Source organism: Hyla sarda, chromosome 3, assembly GCF_029499605.1.
Source record: "Hyla sarda isolate aHylSar1 chromosome 3, aHylSar1.hap1, whole genome shotgun sequence".
NCBI lineage: Eukaryota > Metazoa > Chordata > Amphibia > Anura > Hylidae > Hyla > Hyla sarda.
Window position 1 is genome coordinate 29,454,795 of NC_079191.1, and position 26,067 is coordinate 29,480,861.

At 44.7% G+C, this 26,067-nt stretch overlaps 1 pseudogene; it reads right to left on the bottom strand.

Moving 5' to 3' along the window:
• The window catches only part of LOC130360960 (cytochrome P450 2E1-like), a 46,979-nt pseudogene extending 23,303 nt beyond the window's left edge, over positions 1-23,676 (bottom strand).
• Positions 23,677-26,067: the final 2,391 nt, after the last annotated feature.

The window sequence follows — 26,067 nt, forward strand, 5'->3', positions numbered from 1 at the left end:
TCTGTAGCATACAGCTGCTAAAAAGTACTGGAAGGGTAAAGATTTTTTTAATAGAAGTCATTTACAAATCTGAATTCGGGTAGAAAACAGACATGGTGCGCATCTACAATCTTGTATGATGATCTGATTGCTTCTCAGTATAATATCAAAAACTAACAGGTTGTTAATATACATTTTTGATCAAAAAGTACAAGCCCACGCGCCACGTCAAGGCCACCTATTCAGAGTGGGTCCCTAACGTCCCTAGCATAAAATGGCGTAGCACTGGGCGGCGACCACCACCGCCGCGACTCCAGTGCCCACAGGGGGGGGAGCGACCCACTGGCAGAGCGGCCCCAATGCCACTCAAACCAGTCTATGGGCCGCAGCCACCCGCAGACACAGCGCCACGGCAGCAACGGACGCCGCCCCGCACCACACCAGTGTGAACAAGGTGTAATGGCTCACTTATCCTGCTCTCCCAGTCAGACTGGGAGGCTGCTAGGAAAGAAATGGCCCTTGTGTGGCTAATTACCACCTATATAGGGTTGGGCTGAGGGGGTGGGGAAGAGTGCAGCACATGTTCAAACAAAAAAAAAGGGAAGGATAGAAATCACAGTGTGAATTCGGGTAGAAAACAGACATGGCGCACATCTACAATCTTGTATGATGATCTGATTGCTTCTCAGCATAATATCAAAAACTAACAGGTTGTTAGTATACATTTTTGATCAAAAAGTACAAGCCCACTCGCCACGTCAAGGCCACCTATTCAGAGTGGGTCCCTAACGTCCCTAGCAGATCATTATACAAGATTGTAGATGTGCGCCATGTCTGTATTCTACTCAAATTCATTTACAAATCTGTTTAACTTTCTGGCACCAGTTGATTTAAAAAAAAAAAGTTTTCCACCGGAGTACACCTTTAACCTCTTCAGGACCCAGGGCGTATGGATACGCCCTCACACCCTGGGCCTTAAGGACCCAGGGCGTACCCATACACACTGGCATTTTCCGGTCTCCGCCGCTCGCCGGGCGGAGATCGGAACGGCATGCCTACTGATATCGTTCAGTAGGCATGCCGTGCAAATGCCGAGGGGGGGTCCCAGGATTCCCGCATGTCAGCGATCGGTGCAGATCACGGACGTGAATTCACGTCCGCGATCTGCGGCGATTCCGGGTATTCGGGTCACTTGTGACCCGATGACCCGGAAAAGGAAGGTGATCAGCGGTGTACGATACACCACCAATCACCTCCAGTTGCTGGGGACTGGTGACAATACTGTCACCGCCCCAGCAACGCTGCTATTGGCGATCGTCGGCCAATAGCAGTGCAGCAGAGGAGGGGTTAACGGTCCCCTCACGCAGCTTTGCCCGCTCGATGAGTTCAGTCAGCGGGCAGAGCTGTGTGAAGAGGACCGGGATCCCCCCCTCGGAGTGCCGGAGCCCCCTCAGAAAGAAGATGATTCCCTAGATCAGGGTCAGCTTGTTGCAGGGAAAGGTAGGGTAAAATAGTAAAATAAAAATGAAAGTAAAGTAAAAAAAAAAGTAACCCCCCCGACCCCTAATAGGTCCCCACGGGTCCGCCATCACCTGATCCGTGTGACCCCCGGGCCATATTAGGGGTTCAGGGTGCTGCGTGTGCCACTACTTTTTTTTTTTTGTCCGCAGCTTTTTTTTTTCTGTTACAGTTACACCAAGCACCACACACTACATACTTCCCTGCCCCCCCCCCCCCCCACACACATACCCTCCCCCCCACACCACCGTCCCACCCCCGCCACCGTAGAAAAAAGGCGATGGCCCGCCTGGCATTTTCGACAGTGGAGGCTTACGCTTTTTTAGCCTCCGACACCGAATCTGCCAGTGAGGAAGAGGAAGATCCGACTTCTTTGTGTTCTTTCTCGCCCTCCTCAGCATCTAGTAGTGATGATGAGTCCCCCGTACGGCGGCGGAGACGCCGCCAGGTGAGGCCACGCACCCCCCATGAGAGTGACCCAGTGGCAACGCCGCTTGTAATAGGAGTCCGGCCCCCCGCTTTTAAGGGGAGACTCATCTTCTGCCAGTATATTCCCTCGAAGCGGGCGCGGTGTGGCGTGAAGCTCTATAAACTTTGCGAGAGTACTTCCGGATACACTTGCAAGTTTAGAGTATATGAGTGACGAGATTCCCGTCTTAAACCCCCAGAATGTCCCCCCACTCTGGGTATTAGCGGGAAAATCGTTTGGGACCTTATGCACCCATTGCTGGATAAGGGCTTCCACGTATACGTGGATAACTTTTATACCAGCATCCCTCTGTTCAAATCCCTTTCCGCCAGATCCACGTCCGCTTGTGGGACCTTGCGGAAGAACCAGAGAGACCTCCCTCTAAATTTTGTTAAGACGCCTATCCCCAAGGGTGAGTCCCGTGCCCTGACCCATGATAACCTGTTGTTGGTGAAGTATAAGGATAAGAGGGATGTCCTTATGCTGACCACTATTCATGGGAACGGCAGCACCCCTGTCCCTGTGCGAGGTACCGTGGGACCGGTCCTCAAACCCGATTGTATTCTGTATTCTGAACACTAAATTGCCCCAAAAAATCTGCAAAAAAAAAACCTGATAAGACATCTGGGGGAGTTTTTTCAGAAATGGGTCATAGGTCACTGAGTCACTATCATCGTGGACTTTTTATGTTGCCTCAAATGCGCAGCGCTCTCTCTCCACCTGAGCGGTTGCGCATTTGAGGCTTAGGGACGGCCACACACATCACATTCCCAGAATGATGATTCAGAGCATAGGGTTTGGGGCAGGCATTTTTTTTTTTAGTTTTGGCTATGCTCTGGGTCATCATTCTGGGAACATATCCTGTTTTATTATTTTATGATTAATAGTTTTCTGGCCCACTGTACCCCATATTACGGGCCTCTGTACCCCACCTGTCTTCTCCAGTTATGGCCCGTTGTCCCCATAGTGTTCCCCTATTTTAGGGCTCAGTGCTCCCCCCATTAACGCTCCTTGAGGGGGGGTCCCACATCATGGCTGCTACAATAAGCTCAAGGCCCCTGACTGACCTCCCACTCCAAGACCTGGTGTGCACCCACGGAGTGAAAATCATCAAAAATTAAGGTATGTCCTTACTCCAAAAAAATGTATTTAAAAATTTTGGGGAAAACCCACATTTTAGTGAAATTTTTTTTTTTTTTTTTACATATGCAAAAGTCATGAAACCCCTGTGGAGTATTAAGGCTTACTTTACCCCTTGTTACATTCCTCAAGGGGTCTAGTTTCCAAAATGCTATGCCATGTGTTTTTTTTTTTTTGCTGTTCAGGCACCATAGGGGCTTCCTAAATGCGACATGCCCCCCGAGCAAAATTTGCTCTCAAAAAGCCAAATATTACTCCTTCTCTTCTGAGCATTGTAGTTCACCCGTAGTGCACTTCAGGTCAACTTATGGGGTACCGCCATACTCAGAAGAGATGGGGTTACAAATTTTGAGGGGTCTTTTCTGCTATTAACCCTTGCAAAAATGTGAAATTTGGGGGGAAACATATTTTAGTGAAACATTTTTTTTTTACATATGCAAAAGTCGTGAAACCCCTTTGGGGTATTAAAGCTCACTTAATTCCTTGTTACGTTCCTCAAGGGGTCTAGTTTCCAAAATGGTATGCCATGTGGTTTTGTTTTGCTGTCCTGGCACCATAGGGGCTTCCGAAATGCGACATGCCCCCCGAGCAAAATTTGCTCTCAAAAAGACAAATATTACTCCTTCTCTTCTGAGCATTGTAGTTCGCCCGTAGTGCACTTCAGGTCCACTTATGGGGTACCTCCATACTCAGAAGAGATGGCGTTACAAATTTTGGGGGGTATTTTCTGCTATTAACCCTTGCAAAAATGTGAAATTTGGGGGGAAACACACATTTTAGTGAATTTATTTTTTATTTTTTTTACATATGCAAAAGTCGTGAAACCCCTGTGGGGTATTAAGGCTCACTTAATTCCTTGTTACGTTCCTCAAGGGGTCTAGTTTCCAAAATGGTATGCCATGTGTTTTTTTTTTTTTGCTGTCCTGGTACCATAGGGGATTCCTATATGCGACATGCCCCCCGAGCAAAATTTGCTCTAAAAAATATTACTCCTTATCTTCTGAGCATTGTAGTTCGCCCATAGTGCACTTCAGGTCCACTTATGGGGTACCTCCATATTCAGAAGAGATGGGGTTACAAATTTTGGGGGTCTTTTCTGCTATTAACCCTTGCAAAAATGTGAAATTTGAGGGGAAACACACATTTTAGTGGAATTTTTTTTTTTCACATATGCAAAAGTTGTGAAACACCTGTGGGGTATTAAAGCTCACTTAATTCCTTGTTACATTCCTTAACGGGTCTAGTTTCCAAAATGGTATGCCATGTGTTTTTTTTTGCTGTTCTGGCACCATTGGGGCTTCCTAAATGCAACATGCCCCCCAAAAACCATTTCAGAAAAACATACTCTCCAAAATCCCCTTGTCGCTCCTTCGCTTCTGAGCCCTCTACTGCACCCGCCGAACAATTTACATAGACATGTGAGGTATGTGCTTACTCGAGAGAAATTGGGCTACAAATATAAGTATTCATTTTCTCCTTTTACCCCTTGTAAAAATTCTAAAATTGGGTCTACAAGAACATGCAAGTGTTAAAAATGAAGATTGTGAATTTTTTCCTTCACTTTGCTACTATTCCTGTTAAACACCTAAAGGGTTAAAATGCTGACTGAATGTCATTTTGAATACTTTGGGGGGTGCAGTTTTTATAATGGGGTCATTTGTGGGTTATTTCTAATATGAAGACCCTTCAAATCCACTTCAAACCTGAACTGGTCCCTGAAAAATTGTGAGTTTGAAAATGTTGTGAAAAATTGGAAAATTGCTGCTGAACTTTGAAGCCCTCTGGTGTCTTCCAAAAGTAAAAACTCATCAATTATATGATGCAAACATAAAGTAGACATATTGTTTATGTGAATAAAAATTTTTTATTTGGAATATCCCTTTTCCTTACAAGCAGAGAGCTTCAAAGTTAGAAAAATGCAACATTTTCAAATTTTTCATCAAATTTTGGGATTTTTCACCATGAAAGGATGCAAGTTACCACACAATTTTACCACTATGTTAAATTAGAATATGTCATGAAAAAACAATCTCGGAATCAGAATGATAACTAAAAGCATTCCAGAGTTATTAATGTTTAAAGTGACAGTGGTCAGATATTCAAAAATATCTAAGGTGTAAAATGGCCGGGTCCTTAAGGGGTTAAGGTGCCCACACCCTTGCTCTCTGAGTATTATAGTTGTTGGATGGACAATCATTAATTGAATCTTTACCCCTTTTTCGCCAACCCCTATTGTTTTTATTTCTAATACATTCTACGCTTCTTCCTCTCCATCCCTATGTATTCCACACATACACAATTCTCAATGCCCTGTATCTGTAGTAGAGTCTATTGGTTCCCAATTCTCCATGAGTTCCATCACTCACCGGGTCCAGCACCTGACACAGCCTTACATAGGGATGTGTGACTATGCCTGTGTAAATAGTGAAGGGGATATGGTGCTTGGTTGCTACTCCATTGTGATGATCAGCAGTCTGTGATAAGACAACACCAATATGGAGTACTGTAAAGGAGATTAGGTTTGGGGCACTATACTTATAATCCAGTCTTTCTTGGTAAGGCTGCATTCACATCACGATTTATCCATCCGACTTGGGGACATGTAGAACTGTGTAGACTGTGAATGCAGCCTAACCATGTATTGTATGTTTTTTGGCCAACATATTTGTGAGTTCTACAGGCAATTCCATTTTAGTAGCCGATCATTGCTTCCACTAAGGCAACAAACTGTAGCTACTTGAGGAGGTTAATAACATTACTTGTATATTTTTTACTCAATGTTGTAGATAATTGGAGGCCTACATGTTAGATTGCATTGGATTTTACTTCTATCTAACTGAGAATTGGCATAGTCTCCTTTAGCACCAGCTGATGAATTCAAGCACAGTATTTAAAGGGGTACTCCACTGGAAAACATTTTTTATTAAATCAACTGGTGCCAGAAAGTTAAACAGATTTGTAAATTACTTCTATTTAGAGATCTTAATCCTTGCGGTACTTATCAGCTTCCGTATGTTCCAGAGGAAGTTATTTTCTTTTTGAATTTCCTTTCTGTCTGACCACAATGCTCTCTGCTGACACCTCTGTCCATGTCAGGAACTGTCCAGAGCAGGATAGTTTTTCTATGGGGATTTGCTCCTACTCTGGACAGTTCCTAAAATGGACACAGGTGTCAGCAGAGAGCACTGTGGTCAGACAGAAAGCAAATTCAATTCAAAAATAAAAGGACTTCCTCTGGAACGTACAGTAACTGATAAGTACTGGATGGATTTAGATTTTTAAATAGAAGTAATTTTCAAATCTGTTTAACTTTCTGGCACCAGTTGATTTGATTTATAAAAAAAAAAAAAAAAAAAAATTCCAGTGGAGTACCCCTTTAACCACTTAAGGATCTAGGGAGCATGGATACGCCTTGACGTCCTGGTACTTAAGGACCCAGGGCGTATCCATACGCCCGTGGAAATTTCGGTCCCCACCGGGCGGGGATCGGGCCGGGGTGACTGCTGATATCAATCAGCAGGCACCCCGCGCAAATGCCCAGGGGGGTCATCGCCCGTCGGCGATCGGCGCAAATCACAAGTGAATTCACACTTGTGATTTGCGCCGATTCCGGGTCATATGGGTCTATGGAGACCCGGTGACCCAGAATATAAGGGGGATCGCGGTTGTCTAAGACACCCACGATCCCCCTGTAGGCATAGGAGTGAGGTGGCAGGGGTGCCACCCCTCCTATCCCTGCTATTGGTCTGCTATTGATCGTCAGAGGCGACGACCAATAGCAGACCGGGGGCGGGGGAGTTAACTTTAGTTTTCCCCGTTCTGCCCACCCACAATAGAACGGGGAACCGAAGGGGACCGGGCGCCGACGTCCACTTACCGATCCGGAGGCTGCGGCGACGGTGATCGGCGGGTGGCGTGACGTGCGTCAGAAGAGGACGGCTCCCGGGATCCTACGTAAGCCGGTAAGTTGATCTGGAGGGCTACAGTCTGAGACTGTGGTCTCTAAACTGTAGCCCTCCAGATGTTGCAAAACTACAACTCCCAGCATGCCCAGGCAGCTGTTTGTTGTCTGGGCATGCTGGGAGTTGTAGTTTTGCAACATCTGGAGGGTCACAGTTTGGAAATCACTGGGCAGTGGTCTAAAAACTGTAGCTCTCCAGATGTTGCAAAACTGAAAATCCCAGCATGCCCAGAAAGCAAACAGCTGTCTCGGCATGCTGGGAGTTGCAGTTGGGTACCTCCACCTGTTGTATAACTACATCTCCCAGCATGCCCTTCGGTGATTAGTACATGCTGGGAGTTGTATTTTTGCAACAGCTGGAGGCACACTGGTTGGAAAATACTGAGTTAGGTAACAGAACCTAACTGAAGGTTTTCCAACCAGTGTGCCTCCAGCTGTTGCAAAACTACAACTCCCAGCATGCACAGTCTGTCAGTACATGCTGGGAGTTGTAGTTTTGAAACAGCTGGAGGTTTGCCCCCCCCATGTGAATGTACAGGGTACATTCACACGGACAGGTTTACAGTAAATTTCCTGCTTCAAGTTTGGGCTGCGGCAAATTTTTGCCGCAGCGCAAACTTCTGGCGGGAAATTCACCGTAACACGCCAGTGCGAATGTACCCTAAAAACACTACACTACCACATAATAAAGGGTAAGACACAACATATACACCCCTGTACACTGTCCCCTCCAATAAAAATTTAAAACGTCTTGTATGGCAGGGTTTCCAAAACGGAGCCTCCAGCTGTTGCAAAACAACAACTCCCAGCATTTCTGGACAGCCACTGACTGTCCAGGCATGCTGGGAGTTTAGCAACAGCTGGAGGCACCCTGTTTGGGAATCACTGGTGTAGAATACCCCTATGTCCACCCCTATGCAATCCCTAATTTAGTCCTCAAATGCGCATGGCGCTCTCTCACTTCGGAGCCCTGTCGTATTTTAAGGAAACAGTGTAGGGCCACATATGGGGTATCACCGTACTCGGGAGAAATTGCACTACAAATTTTGTGGGTCTTTTTTTCCTTTTACCGCTTGTGAAAAGGAAAAGTTGGGGGCTACACCAGCCTGTTAGTGTAAAAAAATAAAAAAATTTACACTAACATGCTGGTGTTGTCCCATACTTTTATTTCCACAAGTGGTAAATGGAAAAAAAGACCCCCAAAATTTGTAACGCAATTTCTCCTGAGTACGGAAATACCCCAGATGTGGGCGTAAAATGCTCTGCGGACGCACAACAAGGCTGAGGAGTGAGAGTGCACCATGTACATTTGAGGCCTAAATTGGTGATTTGCACAGGGGTGGCTGATTTCACAGCGGTTCTGACAAACGCAAAAAAAATAAATACCCACATGTGACCCTATTTTGGAAACTACACCCCTCACGGAACGTGACAAGGGGTATAGTGAGCCTGAACACCCCACAGGTGTTTGACGAATTTTCATTAAAGTTGGATGGGAAAATGAAAAAAAAAAATTTTTTCACTAAAATGCTGGTGTTACCCTAAATGTTTCATTTTCACAAGGGAAAATAGGAAAAAAATACCCCTCCAAATTTGTAACCCCATATGTGAATTTAAAGTGCTCTGCGCGCGAACTACAATGCTCAGAAGAGAAGAAGCGCCATTGGGATTTTGTAGAGAAAATGTGTCCGGAATTGAAGGCCACATGTGTCTACAAAGCCCCGATAGTGCCAGAACAATGGACCCCCGACACATGTGACCCCATTTTGGAAACTACACCCCTCACATAATGTAATAAGGGGTACATTGAGAATTTACGCCCCACAGGTGTCTGACAGATTTTTGGAACAGTGGTCCGTAAAAATGAAAAATTTAATTTTTCATTTGCACAGCCCACTGTTCCAAAGGTCTGTGGGGTGTAAATACTCACTGCAACCCTTATTAAATTCTGTGAGGGGTGTAGTTTCCAAAATGGGGCCACGTGGGGCTTTGTAAACGCACATGGCCCCTGACTACCATTCCAAACTAATTCTCTTTCCAAAACCTCAATGGAGCTCCTCCTCTTCTGAGCATTGTAGTTCGCCAGCAAAGCATTTTACGTCCTAACATGGGGTATTTCCATACTAAGAAGAAATGGGGTTACAAATGGGGGTCATTTTCTCCTATTACCCCTTGTAAAAATTTTAAATTTTGGGGAAAAACTGCATTTTAGTAAAATAAAAATAATTTTCATTTACACATTCAACTTTAACGAAAAGTCGTCAAACACCTGTGGGGTGTTAAGGCTCAGCGGACCCCTTGTTACGTTCTTTAAGGGGTGTTGTTTCCAAAATAGTATGCCATGTGGGTATTTTTTGCTATTCTGGCACCACAGGGGCTTCCTAAATGCGACATGCCCCCAAAAAAACCATATCAGCAAAAGTTGCTTTCAAAAAGCCAAATGTGACTCCTTCTCTTCTGAGCATTGTAGTTCACCCGCAAAGCATTTTATGTCCTAACATGGGGTATTTCCATACTCAAAAGAGATGGAGTTACAAATTTGGGGGGGCATTTTCTCCCATTACCCTTTGTAAAAATGGTAAATTTGGGGGAAAAACTGCACTTTAGTGTGAATTTTTTTTTTCCATTTACACATCCGATTTTAACGAAAAGTTGTCAAACACCTGTGGGATGTTAAGGCTAACTGGACCCCTTGTTACGTGCCTTGAGGGGTGTAGTTTCCAAAATGGTATGCCATGTGGTGTTTTCTGCTGTTTTGGAACCATAGGGGCTTTTTAAATGTGGCATGCCCCCCAAAAACCATTTCAGAAAAATTCACTCTCCAAAATCCCATTGTCGCTCTTTCCCTTCTGTGCCCTCTACTGCGCCCGCCGAACACTTGACATACACATATAAAGTATTTCCTTACTCGAGAGAAATTGGGTTACAAATTTTGGGGGCTTTTTCTCCTATTACCACTTGTAAAAATTCAAAAACTGGGTCTACAAGAACATGCGAGTGTAAAAAATTTAGATTTTGAATTTTCTCCTTCACTTTGCTGCTATTCCTGTGAAACACCTAAAGGGTTAACACACTAACTGAATGTCATTTTGAATACTTTGAGGGGTGCAGTTTTTAAAATGGGGTCATTTGTGGGGTATTTATAATATGAAGGCCCTTCAAATCCACTTCAAAACTGAACTGGTCCCTGAAAAATTCAGATTTTGAAAATTTTGTGAAAAATTTGAAAATTGCTGCTGAACTTTGAAGCCCTCTGATGTCTTCCAAAAGTAAAAACATGTAAACTTTATGATGCAAACATAAAGAAGACATATTGTATATGTGAATCAATGTATAATTTATTTGGAATATCCATTTTTCTTATAAGCAGAGAGCTTCAAATTTAAAAAAATTCAAAATTTTAAATTTTTTCATCAAATTTTGGAATTTTTCACCAAGAAATGATGCAAGTATCGACAAAATTTTACCACTAACATAAAGTAGAATATATCACAAAAAAATAAATCTCAGAATCAGAATGAAAGGTAAAAGCATCCCAGAGTTATTAATGCTTGAAGTCACAGTGGTCAGATGTTCAAAAAATGGCTGGGTCCTTAAGGTATATTTGGGCTGGGTCCTTAAGGGGTTAAAGGGGGCTCTATTTGCTGCTAGAAGCTTCAGACACCTTTGGAAAGCTGTTGGAAAGTCTGGCACTCCTATTCATCCTATTGTCCTCAACTCCTCTTTGACTGACATACAAGGGTCTGTACATCAATCACAGGGGGACTGGGAGGTGAGGGCAGGCAAGAGGGTTTGCCAGTCTTTGGCACTTGAGCAGCTCAGTCACACCCCCTTGACACTTGACTGGGAAATTAAAAGGAGATTTCATAAGTTTGGCAACCACCCTCATCTCCAGGAAAGATACAGTTTTCTTTAACTTCGCATATCACATATATCACAGCTCTTATCTGCAGGAACCAAGACCATCACTAGAAGTGTTTCTTCACCCTAAGCAAGTAGATCAGCCCTTGATGTGGTCCAGCTCTGACCTTGACCAGCTGTGGTGCTTCATGATCCAACCAGCCTGCATGTTCGGTTTTTGTTAAGTGGCACACCAACTGGACTGCCCATTCCTCTATGGCACTATGAATGAAACCAAAAGGTCTTACACATTCCATTGTCTGAGTTCTTAAATATTTTAAGAATTGCTCTATCTCCAAACTCTTCGGCATGATTGACAAGAGCGTCTTTCATGGTCTCATATCCAGCTAACACCACAATTTTTTTCATACCCATCTGAACACTAAACACGGGGCCGTATTTCTTTGCAAGCTTAAATAGAAATTAACAATGCATCATGATATAAGTTAATATGAACATATTCTTGGAAGTCTCCCTTTTTGGACCATGTACAGTATCTCACATAAGTAAGTCCACCTTTACTTTTTTGTTAATATTTTATGCTATTTTATCTTTTCATGTGTCAACACTGAATAAATGACCCTCTACTTCAGTGTAAAGTAGTAGGTGCACAGCCTATATAAAAGTGCTTAATGCTGTTTCCCCCTTAAATAACTCAACACACAGCCATTAAAGGGGTATTCCAGGCAAAAACTTTTTTTTATATATCAACTGGCTTGGGAAAATTTAACCGATTTGTAAATTACTTCTATTAAAAAATCTTAATCCTTTCAATAGTTATTAGCTTCTGAAGTTTTCTGTCTAACTGCTCAATGATGATGTCACGTCCTGTGCATGCTGGGAGAATATCCCCATAGGAACTGCACAGCTCCCGGGACGTTTGTCATCAGAAAGCAGTTAGACAGAAAAAAAAAACAACTCAACTTCAGAAGCTAATAACTATTGCAAGGATTAAGATTTTTTAATCGAAGTAACATACAAATCTGTTTAACTTTCCGGAGCCAGTTGATGTATAAAGCAAGTTTTGGCTTGGAATACCCCTTTAATGTCTAAACCTTGGCAACAAAAGTGAGGACACCACTAAGTGGAAATGTCCCAATTGGGCCCAATTAACCATTAGTGTTGACTCATTAGTGTTACATGGTCTCAGGTATGAATGAGGAGCAGATGTCTTACATTTGGTGTTATCACTCTAAAACACTCTCCAATACTGGTCACTGGAAGTAATGGCAAGGAACTCTCTGAGTATCTGAAAAAAGAATTGTTGTTCTAGAATATTTCTAAGACCCTAAAACTGAGCTTTAGCACAGTGGGCAAGACCATATATCTGTTTCATGGGACAGGTTTTATTCAGAAAAGGCCTCACCATGGTTGACCAAAGAAGCTGAGTGCACATGCTCAGTGTGATATCCAGAGGTTGTCTTTGGGAAATAGATGCATGAGTGCTGCCAGCATTGCTGCAGAGGTTAAAAGGGGTGGGGTTCAGCCTGTCAGTGTTTAGACCATATGCTGTACACTGCATCAATTTGGTCTGCATGGCTGTCATCCCAAAAGGCCTCTTCTAAAGATGAAGCACAAGAAATCCCACAAACAGTTAGCTGAAGACAAGCAGACTAAAGACATGGATTACTGGAATAATGCACTGTGGTCCAAAGAGGCCAAGATAAACTTATTTGCTTCGGATGGTGTCAAGCGTATGTGGTGGCAACCAGATGAGGAGTACAAATTGAGTACAAGTGTGTCCTGTCTACAGTCAAGCATGGTGGTGGAGTGTCAAGGTCTGGGGCTGCATGAGCTGCTGGCACTGGGGAGCTACAGTTCATTGAGGGAACCATGAATGCCAACATGTACAGCAACATACTATAGCGGAGCATGATCTAATGCCTTCAGGGACTGGGCCACAGGGCAGCATTCCAACATGATAACAATCCCAAATACCAACAAGACCACCACTGCCTTGCTAAAAAAAAGCTGAGGATAAAGGTGATGGACTGGCCAAGCATGTCTCCAGACCTAAACCATATTGAGCATCTGTGGGGCATCCTCAAATGGAAAGTGGTGGAGCATAAGGTCTCTAACACCCATCAGCTCCATGATGTTGTCTTGGAGGAGAGGAAAAGGGCTCCAGTGGCAACCTGTGAAACTCTGATGAACTTCATGCCCAAGAGGCTTAAAGGTGTACTCCGGTCCTGAACAACTCCGGGGTGATGCTGGTATTCCGTCTTCAGGAGTCATTGGCCACTGCTAGTTGAGCTCCGACACTGAGACCTTTAAGCAAGCTTCCTCTCCTTCCAGCGACAGCTTCCGGTACTGCCCGTCCTGTGTTGGGGCTTCTATTTCAGTGTCCCTGGGTCCACATCCCTCCTAAGGACTATAGAGTACAAGCAATTCTCATGTTATGTGTTATTTAATCTTTTGAAGCATTTGTCACTTTAAATATTGTTCTTAGTAACCCTGTTGTCAAGGCGAGGTATGCAAGTTGAACCAGGTGGCTTGTCAGTGACCAATGGGATCTCTTCACACTCTCCCCCTTATAGTGAGGTCAGGGTTCAGCTAGCCAGATCAGTGCATGCTGAGGTACATTGAAGTGAAGACCTGAGAAGTCTGTGTGATCCAGAAGGAGGCCTAAAGCCTAATCCAGCCAGCACGCTTCTACTTCAAGTTAATCCCTGCACCTGTAGTGAAAGTCAAAGCTGCAAGGTAGGACCCAAACCAGTGGGGATTCTAGTCCAGTCCAAGCAAGTTAGTCCAAGTCAAGTCTGTTAACAAGGGTGGCTGCATCAGTCAAGTAAATAGCAACTATAAGTCCCAGTAAGCCAATAAGCTTCCTGAAGTTCACCCTGCATCTCCCTAGTGCTGAACTGAGCTGTAAAGACTGTAACAGCTTGCCTACCTCAGTAAAGCATACCAGTTAACTGTAACCTTGCGTTGGAGTGATTATTTGCCCCATGCCTGGGCCAGGTGAAGCTGGTCTACCTCGGGTGGTGTATAGGATAACCATGCCCTGGCATCACATAAGAGGTTAATACACACTGTCAGAATCCTGACTGGCGGCTGGTGAAGACAAAGGAGGTGGATCCTCTGTGCCAAAGAGGCGATGGCGCGGGTCGTACTGAGGAATCGGTTCTTAGTAGCAAAGCGGGATGGACTTGCTGCTGCAGTAACTACCAGGTCGTGTTCCCCAGTAGCGACTCAACCTCTCTGGCAGCTTAGACTGGCGCGGTACACAAGGACTAGACAGAGGCGAGGTCAGACATAGCAGAAGGTCAAGGCAGGTGGCAAGGTTCGTAGTCAGGGGCAACAGCAGAAGGTCTGGAAACACAGACTAGGGAACACACTATAACGCTTTTTCAGGGCACAAGGCAACAAGATCCGGCAGGGACAGGAAGGGGAAGTGCGTTTATATAGTGTAGGGAGTGATTGGAACTAATTGGGCCAGGCCCTTTAAATCTAAGAGACCCGGCGCACGCGCCCTAGAGAGTGGGGCCGCGCGTGCCACGACTGAGCAGGAGGACGGGGCCGGTGAGTGACACGGGATGCGACCCCCGCCGAGAGACACATCCCCGCCGAGAGACACAGTGCAGCGCTCCCGGTCAGCGAGTCTGACCGGGGTGCTGTAAGCAGGAGTGTAATGCTGCGAACACTCCGGGGGAGAAGCGGGACCCGGAGCGCTCGGCGTTACAGTACCCCCCCCCCTTAGGTCTCCCCCTCTTTTTGGAACTCCAGAATTTACGAATGAGTTCCTTGTCCAGGATATTAGCCTCGGGTTCCCAAGACCTCTCCTCGGGTCCACAATTCTCCTAATCCACAAGAATTTTTTTTTTACCTCGGACGACCTTGAAGGCGTGGATCTCTTTCACCGAGAAGACATCAGAGGACCCAGTGACAGGAGCAGGAAAAGTGACCTTGGGAAAATAACGGTTAAGTATGAGAGGTTTGAGAAGGGAGACATGGAAAGAGTTAAGAATACGAAGAAAGGAAGGAAGATGGAGCTTGTAGGAGACAGGATTAATCTGATTTTTGATTTTAAAAGGCCCGAGGTAACGAGGACCCAGCTTGTAGCTAGGGACCCGGAACCGAATGTATTTGGCGGAGAGCCATACTTTGTCACCAGGGACAAAGACAGGAGGAGTTCTTCTCTTTTTATCCACATGTCTCTTCATGCGAGAAGAGGCCAGTAACAGCGACTTTTGAGTCTCCTTCCAGATAGAGGAGAAGTCCCGGGTTAATTCATCCACGGCAGGAACTCTAGATAAAGTGGGAATGGGGAGGGGGGGGGGGGGGGGGCGCAGCAGGTGATGGCCATACACCACAAAAAATGGAGATTTAGCGGAAGATTCAGAATTTTCGAAATTGTACAAGAATTCAGCCCAGGGCAGAAGGTCGACCCAATCATCTTGGTGGGAGGAGACAAAATGTTGCAAGTAGTCACTAAGAATCTGGTTCACTCTTTCCACTTGTCCATTGGATTGGGGGTGATAGGAGGAAGATTATTTTAATTTGATCTTTAATTGATTACAGAGAGCTCTCCAAAATTTTGACACAAATTGAACGACTCTATCCGAGATGATATGCGTGGGAAGCCCGAGAAGACGAAAAATCTGCAGAAAAAATTACTTCGCCAACTGTGGCGCAGAAGGAAGGCCAGGAAGTGGAATAAAATGAGCCAAATGACAGTGTTGCCATGGGATAAAGGAAGGTCAGTGATGAAGTCCATGGCTATGTGGGACCAAGGTTGTTCAGGCAAAGGCAGAGGAAGGAGAAGACCTGCAGGCTTCTGGCGTGGGGTCTTGTCACGTGCACACACTGTACAGGCTCATACGAAATCGGTCACATCCTTTTCCAGGGAGGACCACCAATAGTGTCTGGCAATCAACTGTATAGATTTTTTGATCCCAGCGTGACCAGCCAGAAGGGAGGAATGGCCCCATTTGAGGATCCGGAGGCGAAGACGTAGAGGAACGTAAGTTTTTCCTGGAGGAATAGACACCAAAGAAGCAGGAGCAGAAGAGATCAGGCACTCAGGAGGGATGATGTGCTGAGGAAGGGTCTCGGCTTCTGAGGCATCGGTGGTACGTGATAGAGCATCAGCCCTGACATTCTTGTCTGCGGGACGAAAATGGATTTGAAAGTTGAAACGGGCAAAAAATGACGACCATCTAGCCTGGCGAGGATTTAGCCGCTGGGCGGATTGAAGATAAGACAAATTTTTGTGATCTGTATAGATGGTGATGGGATGAAGGGATCCTTCCAGAAGATGTCTCCACTCTTCAAGTGCCAACTTAATAGCCAATAGTTCACGGTCTCCTATGGAATAGTTTTTTTCTGGAGGAGAAAAGGTTTTGGAGAAAAATCCGCAAGTGATATTTTTTCCTTTAGCTGATTTTTGAAGGAGAACAGCTCCGGCTCCAACTGAGGAGGCGTCAACCTCGAGGAAGAAGGGCTTCAGAGGATCTGGTCTGGACAAGACTGAAGCAGAGCAGAAGGCGGCTTTGAGGTGGCTAAAGGCTTCCTCCGCCTGTGGCGGCCAGGATTTCGGATAAGCATTTTTCTTAGTCAGTGCTACAATAGGAGCAACGATGGTGGAGAAGTGGGGAATAAATTGACGATAATAATTAGCAAATCCGAGAATTCTTTGGATAGCTCGTAGGCCAGTGGGACGAGGCCAATCTACTACCGCCGATAGCTTATCAGGTTCCATTTGAAGACCTTGACCGGACACAATGTATCCCAGGAAGGGGAGACTGCTGCGTTCAAATAGACATTTCTCAATTTTGGCATAAAGATGATTTTGAGGTAGTCGCTGAAGCACTTGAAGGACATGAAGGCGATGTTCCTCTAGGTTGGAGGAAAAAATGAGGATGTCATCAAGGTAGACTACCACACAGGAATACAGCATGTCCCAAAAAATCTCATTAACAAAGTCCTGAAAGACTGCTGTGGCGTTGCAAATTCCAAAGGGCATGACAAGGTATTCAAAGTGACCATCTCTACTATTGAAGGCGGTTTTCCATTCATCACCTGCACGAATACGGATGAGGTTATATGCGCCCCTTAGATCAAGTTTGGTGAAAATCTTAGCTCCACGCAGTCGGTCAAAGAGTTCGGAGATGAGAGGCAGAGGATAGCGATTTTTTACTGTCATTTTATTAAGACCACAGTAGTCAATACAGGGGCGTAGAGATCCATCTTTTTTGGCAACAAAGAAAAATCCAGCTCCGGCTGGAGAAAATTTCCGGATGAAACCTCTTTTGAGGTTTTCCTGAATGTACTCATTGCTTGTGTTTCTGGGGCAGAAAGTGGGTAAATCCTACCACGGGGTGGTGTGGTATCATGGAGCAAGTTGATAGGACAGTCATAGGGTCTATGTGGAAGTAAGACCTCTGCTTGCTTTTTACAAAAGACGTCAGAATAGTCCTGATAGGCCTTAGGAAGACCTGGCAATGGAGGAGCGATGGAGACTTGATTGACAGAAACCGACTTAAGACATCGCTTGTGGCAGGAAGGTCCCCAACTCTTAATGTCCCCAGTGGCCCAGTCGAGGAAAGGTGCGTGACGCTGGAGCCAGGGCAAGCCGAGAAGAATTTCAGAAGTACAATTGGGCAATACGAAAAATTTGATATTTTCAAGATGGTGAACCCCAATGTTCAGTGTGATAACGCAAGGTGCAGACCAGTCTTTCTCCATTCACCGAGGCAATGAAGAGAGGTTTGACGAGACGGGTAACAGGAATATTGTACTTGTTGATGAGTGAGCCCCCAATTCAATTTCCTGCTGAACCAGAGTCCAGAAAGGCCTCAGCAGAGAAGGAGGACTTAGTGGGCAAGGAAATCCGTACAGGAATAGTAAGACGTGGAGAGGAAGAATTACCACCTAGTAACGCCTCTCCCCCGTTCACTAGGTGCGCGCGTTTCCCTGACGCGGAGGACAAAGAGGACAGTCCTTTAAGAAATGCTCAGAGCTCGCACAGTATAGACACAAGTTCTCGTTCCTACGGCGAGTCCTCTCTTGTTGGGTCAGGCAAGACCGGTCCACTTGCATGGCCTCCTCGGCGGAAGGCACAGTAACAGATTGCAAAGGATCCTGAAAGAGAGGAGCCAGGCGCGGATTACGCCTGGTGCGTACAAGATCTTTTTCCTGGCGAAGCTCCTGGCGTCTTTCAATGTAGCGCATATCAATGCAGGTAGCCAAATGAATGAGATCAGACGGGAAGAAGGTATCTCTCATGCGGCCAGACAATCCTTAATGTGGCTGGATAAACCTTTCTTGAAGGTCGCGCAGAGAGCCTCATTATTCCAGGCCAACTCAGAGGCCAGAGTACGGAACTGTACGGCATATACGCCCACTGTAGTGTCTCCATGGACAAGGTTTAGCAGGGCTGTTTCAGCTGAAGAGGCACTGGCAGGTCCCTCACAGACACTGCGTAGTTCGGTGAAGAAGGACTGGATGGTAGCAGTAGCAGGATCGTTGCGGTCCCAAAGCAGTGTGGCCCAGGACAAGGCCTTTCCAGATAGCAGACTGACCACGAATGCCACCTTAGACCGTTCAGTGGGAAAGTGGTCCGACATGATCTCCAGGTGCAGCGAACACTGGGTCAGGAACCCACGGCAGAGTTTAGAACCCCCATCAAACTTGTCAGGTAGAGACAGGCGGACTCTGGGCATGGAGGCGGCAGCTCGCTGTGGAGGAGATGCTGGAGCTGGCGGAGGAGATGGTTGTTGCTGTGGAGGTAGAAGCTGCTGGAACATAACAGTCAACTGTGACATCTGCTGTCCTTGTTGAGCGATCTGCTGGGACTGCTGGGCGATCACAGTGGTGAGATCAGCGAGGCTAGGCAGTGGTACCTCAGCGGGATCCATGGCCGGATCTACTGTCAGGATCCAAACTGGCAGCTGGTGAAGACAAAGGAGGTGGATCCTCTGTGCCAGAGAGGCGATGGCGCGGGTCCTACTGGGAAATCGGTTCTAAGTAGTCACTGGTGTTCACCAGAGCCCACCGCAAAGCGGGATGGACTTGCTGCGACGGTAACTACCAGGTCGTGTTCCCCAGTAGCGACTCAACCTCTCTGGCAGCTGAGACTTGCACGGTACACAAGGACTAGACAGAGGCGAGGTCAGACGTAGCAGAAGGTCAAAGCAGGTGGCAAGGTTCGTAGTCAGGGGCAACAGCAGAAGGTCTGGAAACACAGGCTAGGGAACACACTATAAAGCTATCTCAGGGCACAAGGCAACAAGATCCTGCAGGGACAGGAAGGGGAAGTGGGTTTATATAGTGTAGGGAGTGATTGGAACTAATTGGGCCAGGCACCAATTAATGGTGCACTGGCCCTTTAAATCTGAGAGACTCGGCGCGCGCGCGCCCTAGAGAGCGGGGCCGCGCACGCCGGGACTGAGCAGGAGAATGGGGCCGGTGATTGACACGGGATGCGACCCGCGGGCGGGCACGTCCCGCCGCGGGGATCGCATCCTCACCGAGAGACACAGAGCAGCGCTCCCGGTCAGCGAGTCTGACCGGGGCGCTGCAAGCAGGAGTGTAACGCTACGAGCGCTCCGGGGGAGAAGCGGGACCCGGAGCACTCGGCGTTACACACACATTACCCCGTTCGACATGACAGCTGTATATTAAGTGAGGGGTGGACTCACTTATGGGAGATACTGTATATAATGTGATGGGTGCACTCACTTATGGGAGATACTATATATAATGTGAGGGGTATACTCACTTATCAGAGATACTGTATATAATGTGAGGGGTGGACTCACTTATGGGAGATTCTGTATATAATGTGAGGGGTGGACTCACTTATCAGAGATACTGTATATAATGTGAGGGGTGGACTCACTTATCAGAGATAATGTATATAATGTCAGTGGTTGACTCCCCTATGGGAGATATTATATATATATAATGTGAGGGGTGGACTCTCTTATGGGAGATACTGTATATATAATGTGAGGGGTGGACTCACTCATGGGAGATACTGTATATAATGTGAGGGGTGGAGTCACTTATGGGATATACTGTATATATAATGTGAGGGGTGGACTCACTTATGGGATATACTGTATATATAATGTGAGGGGTGGACTCACTTATGGGAGATACTGTATATAATGTGAGGGATGGACTCACTTATGGGATATACTGTATATATAATGTGAGGGATGGACTCACTTATGGGATATACTGTATATAATGTGAGGGGTGGACTCACTTATGGGAGATACTGTATATAATGTGAGGGGTGGACTCACTTATGGGAGATACTGTATATAATGTGAGGGGTGGACTCACTTATGGGAAATACTGTATATATAATGTGAGGGGTGGACTCACTTATAGGAGATACAGTATATAATGTGAGGGGTGGACTCACTTATGGGAGATACTGTATATAATGTGAGGGGTGGACTCACTTATGGGAGATACTGTATATACAATGTGAGGGGTGGACTCACTTATGGGAGATACTGTATATAATGTGAGGGGTGGACTCACTTATGGGAAATACTGTATATATAATGTGAGGAGTGGACTCACTTATAGGAGATACAGTATATAATGTGAGGGGTGGACTCACTCATGGGAGATACTGTATATAATGTGAGGGGTGGACTCACTTATGGGAGATACTGTATATACAATGTGAGGGGTGGACTCACTTATGGGAGATACTGTATATATAATGTGAGGGGTGGACTCACTTATGGGAGATACTGTATATATAATGTAAGGGGTGGACTTGCTTATGGGAGATACTGTATATATAATGTAAGGGGTGGACTCGCTTATGGGAGATACTGTATATAATGTGAGGGATGGACTCACTTATGGGAGATACTGTATATAATGTGAGGGGTGGACTCACTTATGGGAGACACTGTATATACAATGTGAGGGGTGGACTCACTTATGGGAGATACTGTATATATAATGTGAGGGGTGGAGTCACTTATGGGAGATACTGTATATAATGTGAGGGGTGGAGTCACTTATGGGATATACTGTATATATAATGTGAGGGGTGGACTCACTTATGGGAGATACTGTATATATAATGTAAGGGGTGGACTCGCTTATGGGAGATACTGTATATATAATGTGAGGGGTGGACTCACTTATGGGATTTACTGTATAAAATGTGAGGGGTGGACTCAATTATGGGAAATACTGTATATATAATGTGAGGGGTGGACTCACTTATGGGAGATACTGTATATAATGTGAGGGGTGGACTCACTTATGGGATATACTGTATATAATGTGAGGGGTGGACTCACTTATGGGAGATACTGTATATAATGTGAGGGGTGGACTCACTTATGGGAGATACTGTATATAATGTGAGGGGTGGACTCACTTATGGGAAATACTGTATATATAATGTGAGGGGTGGACTCACTTATAGGAGATACAGTATATAATGTGAGGGGTGGACTCACTTATGGGAGATACTGTATATAATGTGAGGGGTGGACTCACTTATGGGAGATACTGTATATACAATGTGAGGGGTGGACTCACTTATGGGAGATACTGTATATAATGTGAGGGGTGGACTCACTTATGGGAAATACTGTATATATAATGTGAGGGGTGGAGTCACTTATGGGAAATACTGTATATATAATGTGAGGGGTGGACTCACTTATAGGAGATACAGTATATAATGTGAGGGGTGGACTCACTCATGGGAGATACTGTATATAATGTGAGGGGTGGACTCACTTATGGGAGATACTGTATATACAATGTGAGGGGTGGACTCACTTATGGGAGATACTGTATATATAATGTGAGGGGTGGACTCACTTATGGGAGATACTGTATATATAATGTAAGGGGTGGACTCGCTTATGGGAGATACTGTATATATAATGTAAGGGGTGGAGTCACTTATGGGAGATACTGTATATATAATGTGAGGGGTGGACTCACTTATGGGAGATACTGTATATATAATGTGAGGGGTGGAGTCACTTATGGGAGATACTGTATATATAATGTGAGGGGTGGACTCACTTATGGGAGATACTGTATATATAATGTGAGGAGTGGACTCACTTATGGGAGATACTGTATATATAATGTGAGGGGTGGACTCACTTATGGGAGATACTGTATATATAATGTGAGGGGTGGACTCACTTATGGGAGATACTGTATATATAATGTGAGGAGTGGACTCACTTATGGGATATACTGTATATATAATGTGAGGGGTGGACTCGCTTATGGGAGATACTGTATATAATGTGAGGGATGGACTCACTTATGGGAGATACTGTATATACAATGTGAGGGGTGGACTCACTTATGGGAGATACTGTATATATAATGTGAGGGGTGGACTCACTTATGGGAGATACTGTATATATAATGTGAGGGGTGGACTCACTTATGGGATATACTGTATATATAATGTGAGGAGTGGACTCACTTATGGGATATACTGTATATATAATGTGAGGGGTGGACTCGCTTATGGGAGATACTGTATATAATGTGAGGGATGGACTCACTTATGGGAGATACTGTATATACAATGTGAGGGGTGGACTCACTTATGGGAGATACTGTATATATAATGTGAGGGGTGGACTCACTTATGGGAGATACTGTATATATAATGTAAGGGGTGGACTCGCTTATGGGAGATACTGTATATATAATGTGAGGGGTGGACTCACTTATGGGATTTACTGTATATAATGTGAGGGGTGGACTCACTTATGGGAAATACTGTATATATAATGTGAGGGGTGGACTCACTTATCGGAGATACTGTATATAATGTGAGGGGTGGACTCACTTATGGGAGATACTGTATATAATGTGAGGGGTGGACTCACTTATGGGAGATACTGTATATAATGTGAGGGGTGGACTCAGTTAAGAGAGATACTGTATATATAATGTGAGGGGTGGGATCACTTATGGGAGATATTGTATATATAATGTGAGGGGTGGACTCACTTATGTGATATACTGTATATATAATGTGAGGGGTGGACTCACTTATGGGAGATACTGTATATACAATGTGAGGGGTGGAGTCACTTATGGGAGATACTGTATATATAATGTGAGGGGTGAACTCACTTATGGGAGAAACTGTATATATAATGTGAGGGGTGGGATCACTTATGGGAGATATTGTATATATAATGTGAGGGGTGGACTCACTTATGTGATATACTGTATATATAATGTGAGGGGTGGACTCACTTATGTGATATACTGTATATATAATGTGAGGGGTGGACTCACTTATGGGAGATACTGTATATACAATGTGAGGGGTGGAGTCACTTATGGGAGATACTGTATATATAATGTGAGGGGTGAACTCACTTATGGGAGATACTGTGCATGTTCTGATTAATTAATATATAAGACATGTTTGGGACATTATGTATATAAAATATGCCCTTATTCTGCACAGTTTAAACAATCAATTAATATTTGATATTTTTACCAACTTATTTTAATAATTCTTTGTGTTTGACATAAAGAGATTTCTTACCTCTGTATAAGTGACGTGAAGCTTCTTCAGATCCATAAGATGCAAATTTCCAATGAGCGGCAAACATCTGGGTCCAGGAGGAAAATTTGTAACATGATTTTTATTCCAACTTTTCAGGACACTTAGAATATATAAAATAATCAAAACCAACACAATATAGGCTAAAGAGAGTCCCAAATCCATAGCTGTGATCGGAGATGATATCAGGACAGATATCTGGTGGCAGAGAAGAAGTAATGATTGTTTTATCTAAACCTTGGTCTCTCTCCACCCTCCACTACTGGTACAAGCTAAAATAAATACTACCTGGATATTTATTAAAGGGGCATTCTCATGAAAATCTTTTGTAAAAAAGCAGTGTGTGTCTAAACTACAGACTCAGTGTGTGTCTAAACTACAGACTCACACCTGATGAAAGGGTTTACACCCAGAAACGCGTTGTGTGAACGTAATTAAACTACTTCTTCGTCACCGATGTCCTCAGATGGTTATTTGACCTCACTCGATAGCAGCACCGACACCTCTTCCCTGCTCCTTCTTCTTCATTTGCAAGTTACACAGGTGCCTTCGTTGTGGGAAGCCGCAACAGCTTAACCATTGTTCTGATGCGGCTCTGTAGGTGTTGTGTCTGGAATTGCACAACCCGTCCAGGTGAGCACGTTTCCTCCCTCCTAAAGATCTTCTATTATGTTTGATAATCCCACACAAGGAAGCCGGTTTTGTCTATTTCTCTTTCTAAACTACAGAGACAGACCATGTGTCTGCTATAGGGCCCTTAAAAAGAAGGGGTAGAACTCTGTCTGTTCCTCTCCTTTTTACCAAAGGGTGGGAAAACCTATTCATGACTACCACAGTCAATATAACTGGATTGTCCGCAAAGGAGGGATCTAATGGCCCAAGGGATACAAGATAAAAATACACTAGAACCTCCTGTTTTTGGTAGCAAAACCTGACATCTGTAACAAGGTCAACAGGAGTGGTCAACTAACTAAATCACTAAGGGGCTGAACTAGGAAGAAATATGCGGTGACACGGGGGTGCAAGTTATACTTGTCAGGTCATGACGCCAGGGCACTGTTAACCTATACAAGGTCCGAGGTGATGATAGCTTCTCCTGGGCCAGGCGCGGGGCAATAAACACACCAACGCCAGGTTACAGATAACTGTCTTTTACTGAGGCCGGAGTAGATGGTACAACACTCAGTACGGAGCAGAGTAGAAGGGATGCAGTATAACCCTTGGGAGCCCTGTTACCTTGCTGGGACTTAAGGTGCTTTTCACCCACTTGAATTAGATAGACTGATGACTTGAGACTTGGAGATTAAGAGATATCCCATGCTGACTAGGGTTCTGCTAAGGTCCAATTTCTGACACCGCCAGGTTATAAACTCACCAACTCCTGTACAGGGAACACATGAAGAATGGCACGGCTGACTTGACGAGAGATTTTCTCAAGGCTTCCCTTGGAACCACCTCACACTTCTTCCACCTCCTTTCCACACTGCAGCTCACATGGAGCTCTGCAAACAGCAGCAGCTGAACTCTAAACTAAAGCTTGGCCGGAATTGAACTGGGGCAACTCCTCTTCCCCTATACTATATACAGGGCAATTAGGGGGTTCCCATTAGATAACAAGGTCACCTGATTACTCTGCATCTCTCTACTTAAGGGTACAGTACACAGATAATAAAATGATACAGTGAATATAGCAAAGTGCACAGCAAACAATAGAACAGTGGGCCCAACACAGGAGCAGCAGGCATGCCCGAGGAGATCCGCAGCCCACAGTACAGCCTTTGGTGCTGGGACACTACAAGTATGTTTGTCCATCTTAAATTTTTTAAGAAGGTGTGGACATTCCACAGAATATTCCCACGTCACTACCCCTGGAGTAGTCTCTGTTAGCAATGACTGGTGCTTAGATAGACAGTAGACACCAGGATGTAGTAACAAGGTGGTAGGGAGCAAACACTGTAAGCGTATTGAGGAAGACAGAGTTTATTTGTAAATAGTAGTAGGGCAGAGGGCAGATCGGGCAGTAGACCGGAAGACTTATACCCAAGGGTCCATAAAGAGGAAGGGGAACTCTCTGTGGTCAGGAGTATCAGGAGGATCACTGTCACTTTTGGAGGCCCATAGGCAGGCCAGTAGGAGGCAGTAACAGTCCATCAGAGGATAGAGAACTGCAGCACTGATCTAAATCTGCTATAAGAGCTGCATAAAAAACTTTATTATATAAAAAAAAATTGCAGTTACCTATGTGAAGTATGGAAAGGAGTTTCCTGAATTGCATTTTCTACCCTTTAAAAAAGTTATTCCTTTTTTTTTTATATGTATTTATATAATTTTTAAACACTTTCTATGAATATTTATTATATTTTTGTAGAATTACACCAAGGGATTGAACATATGTTCAGAATCAATAGTGTAGACAAACATAATAATAATAATAATTATGTAATAATAATCATTATTATTATTATTAATATTATTATTATTATTATAAGAGATAAGTGAATTTCAGAAAAATTAAATTCTGCCGATTCGCCAAATTTTTTGAAAAAAATTGTTTTG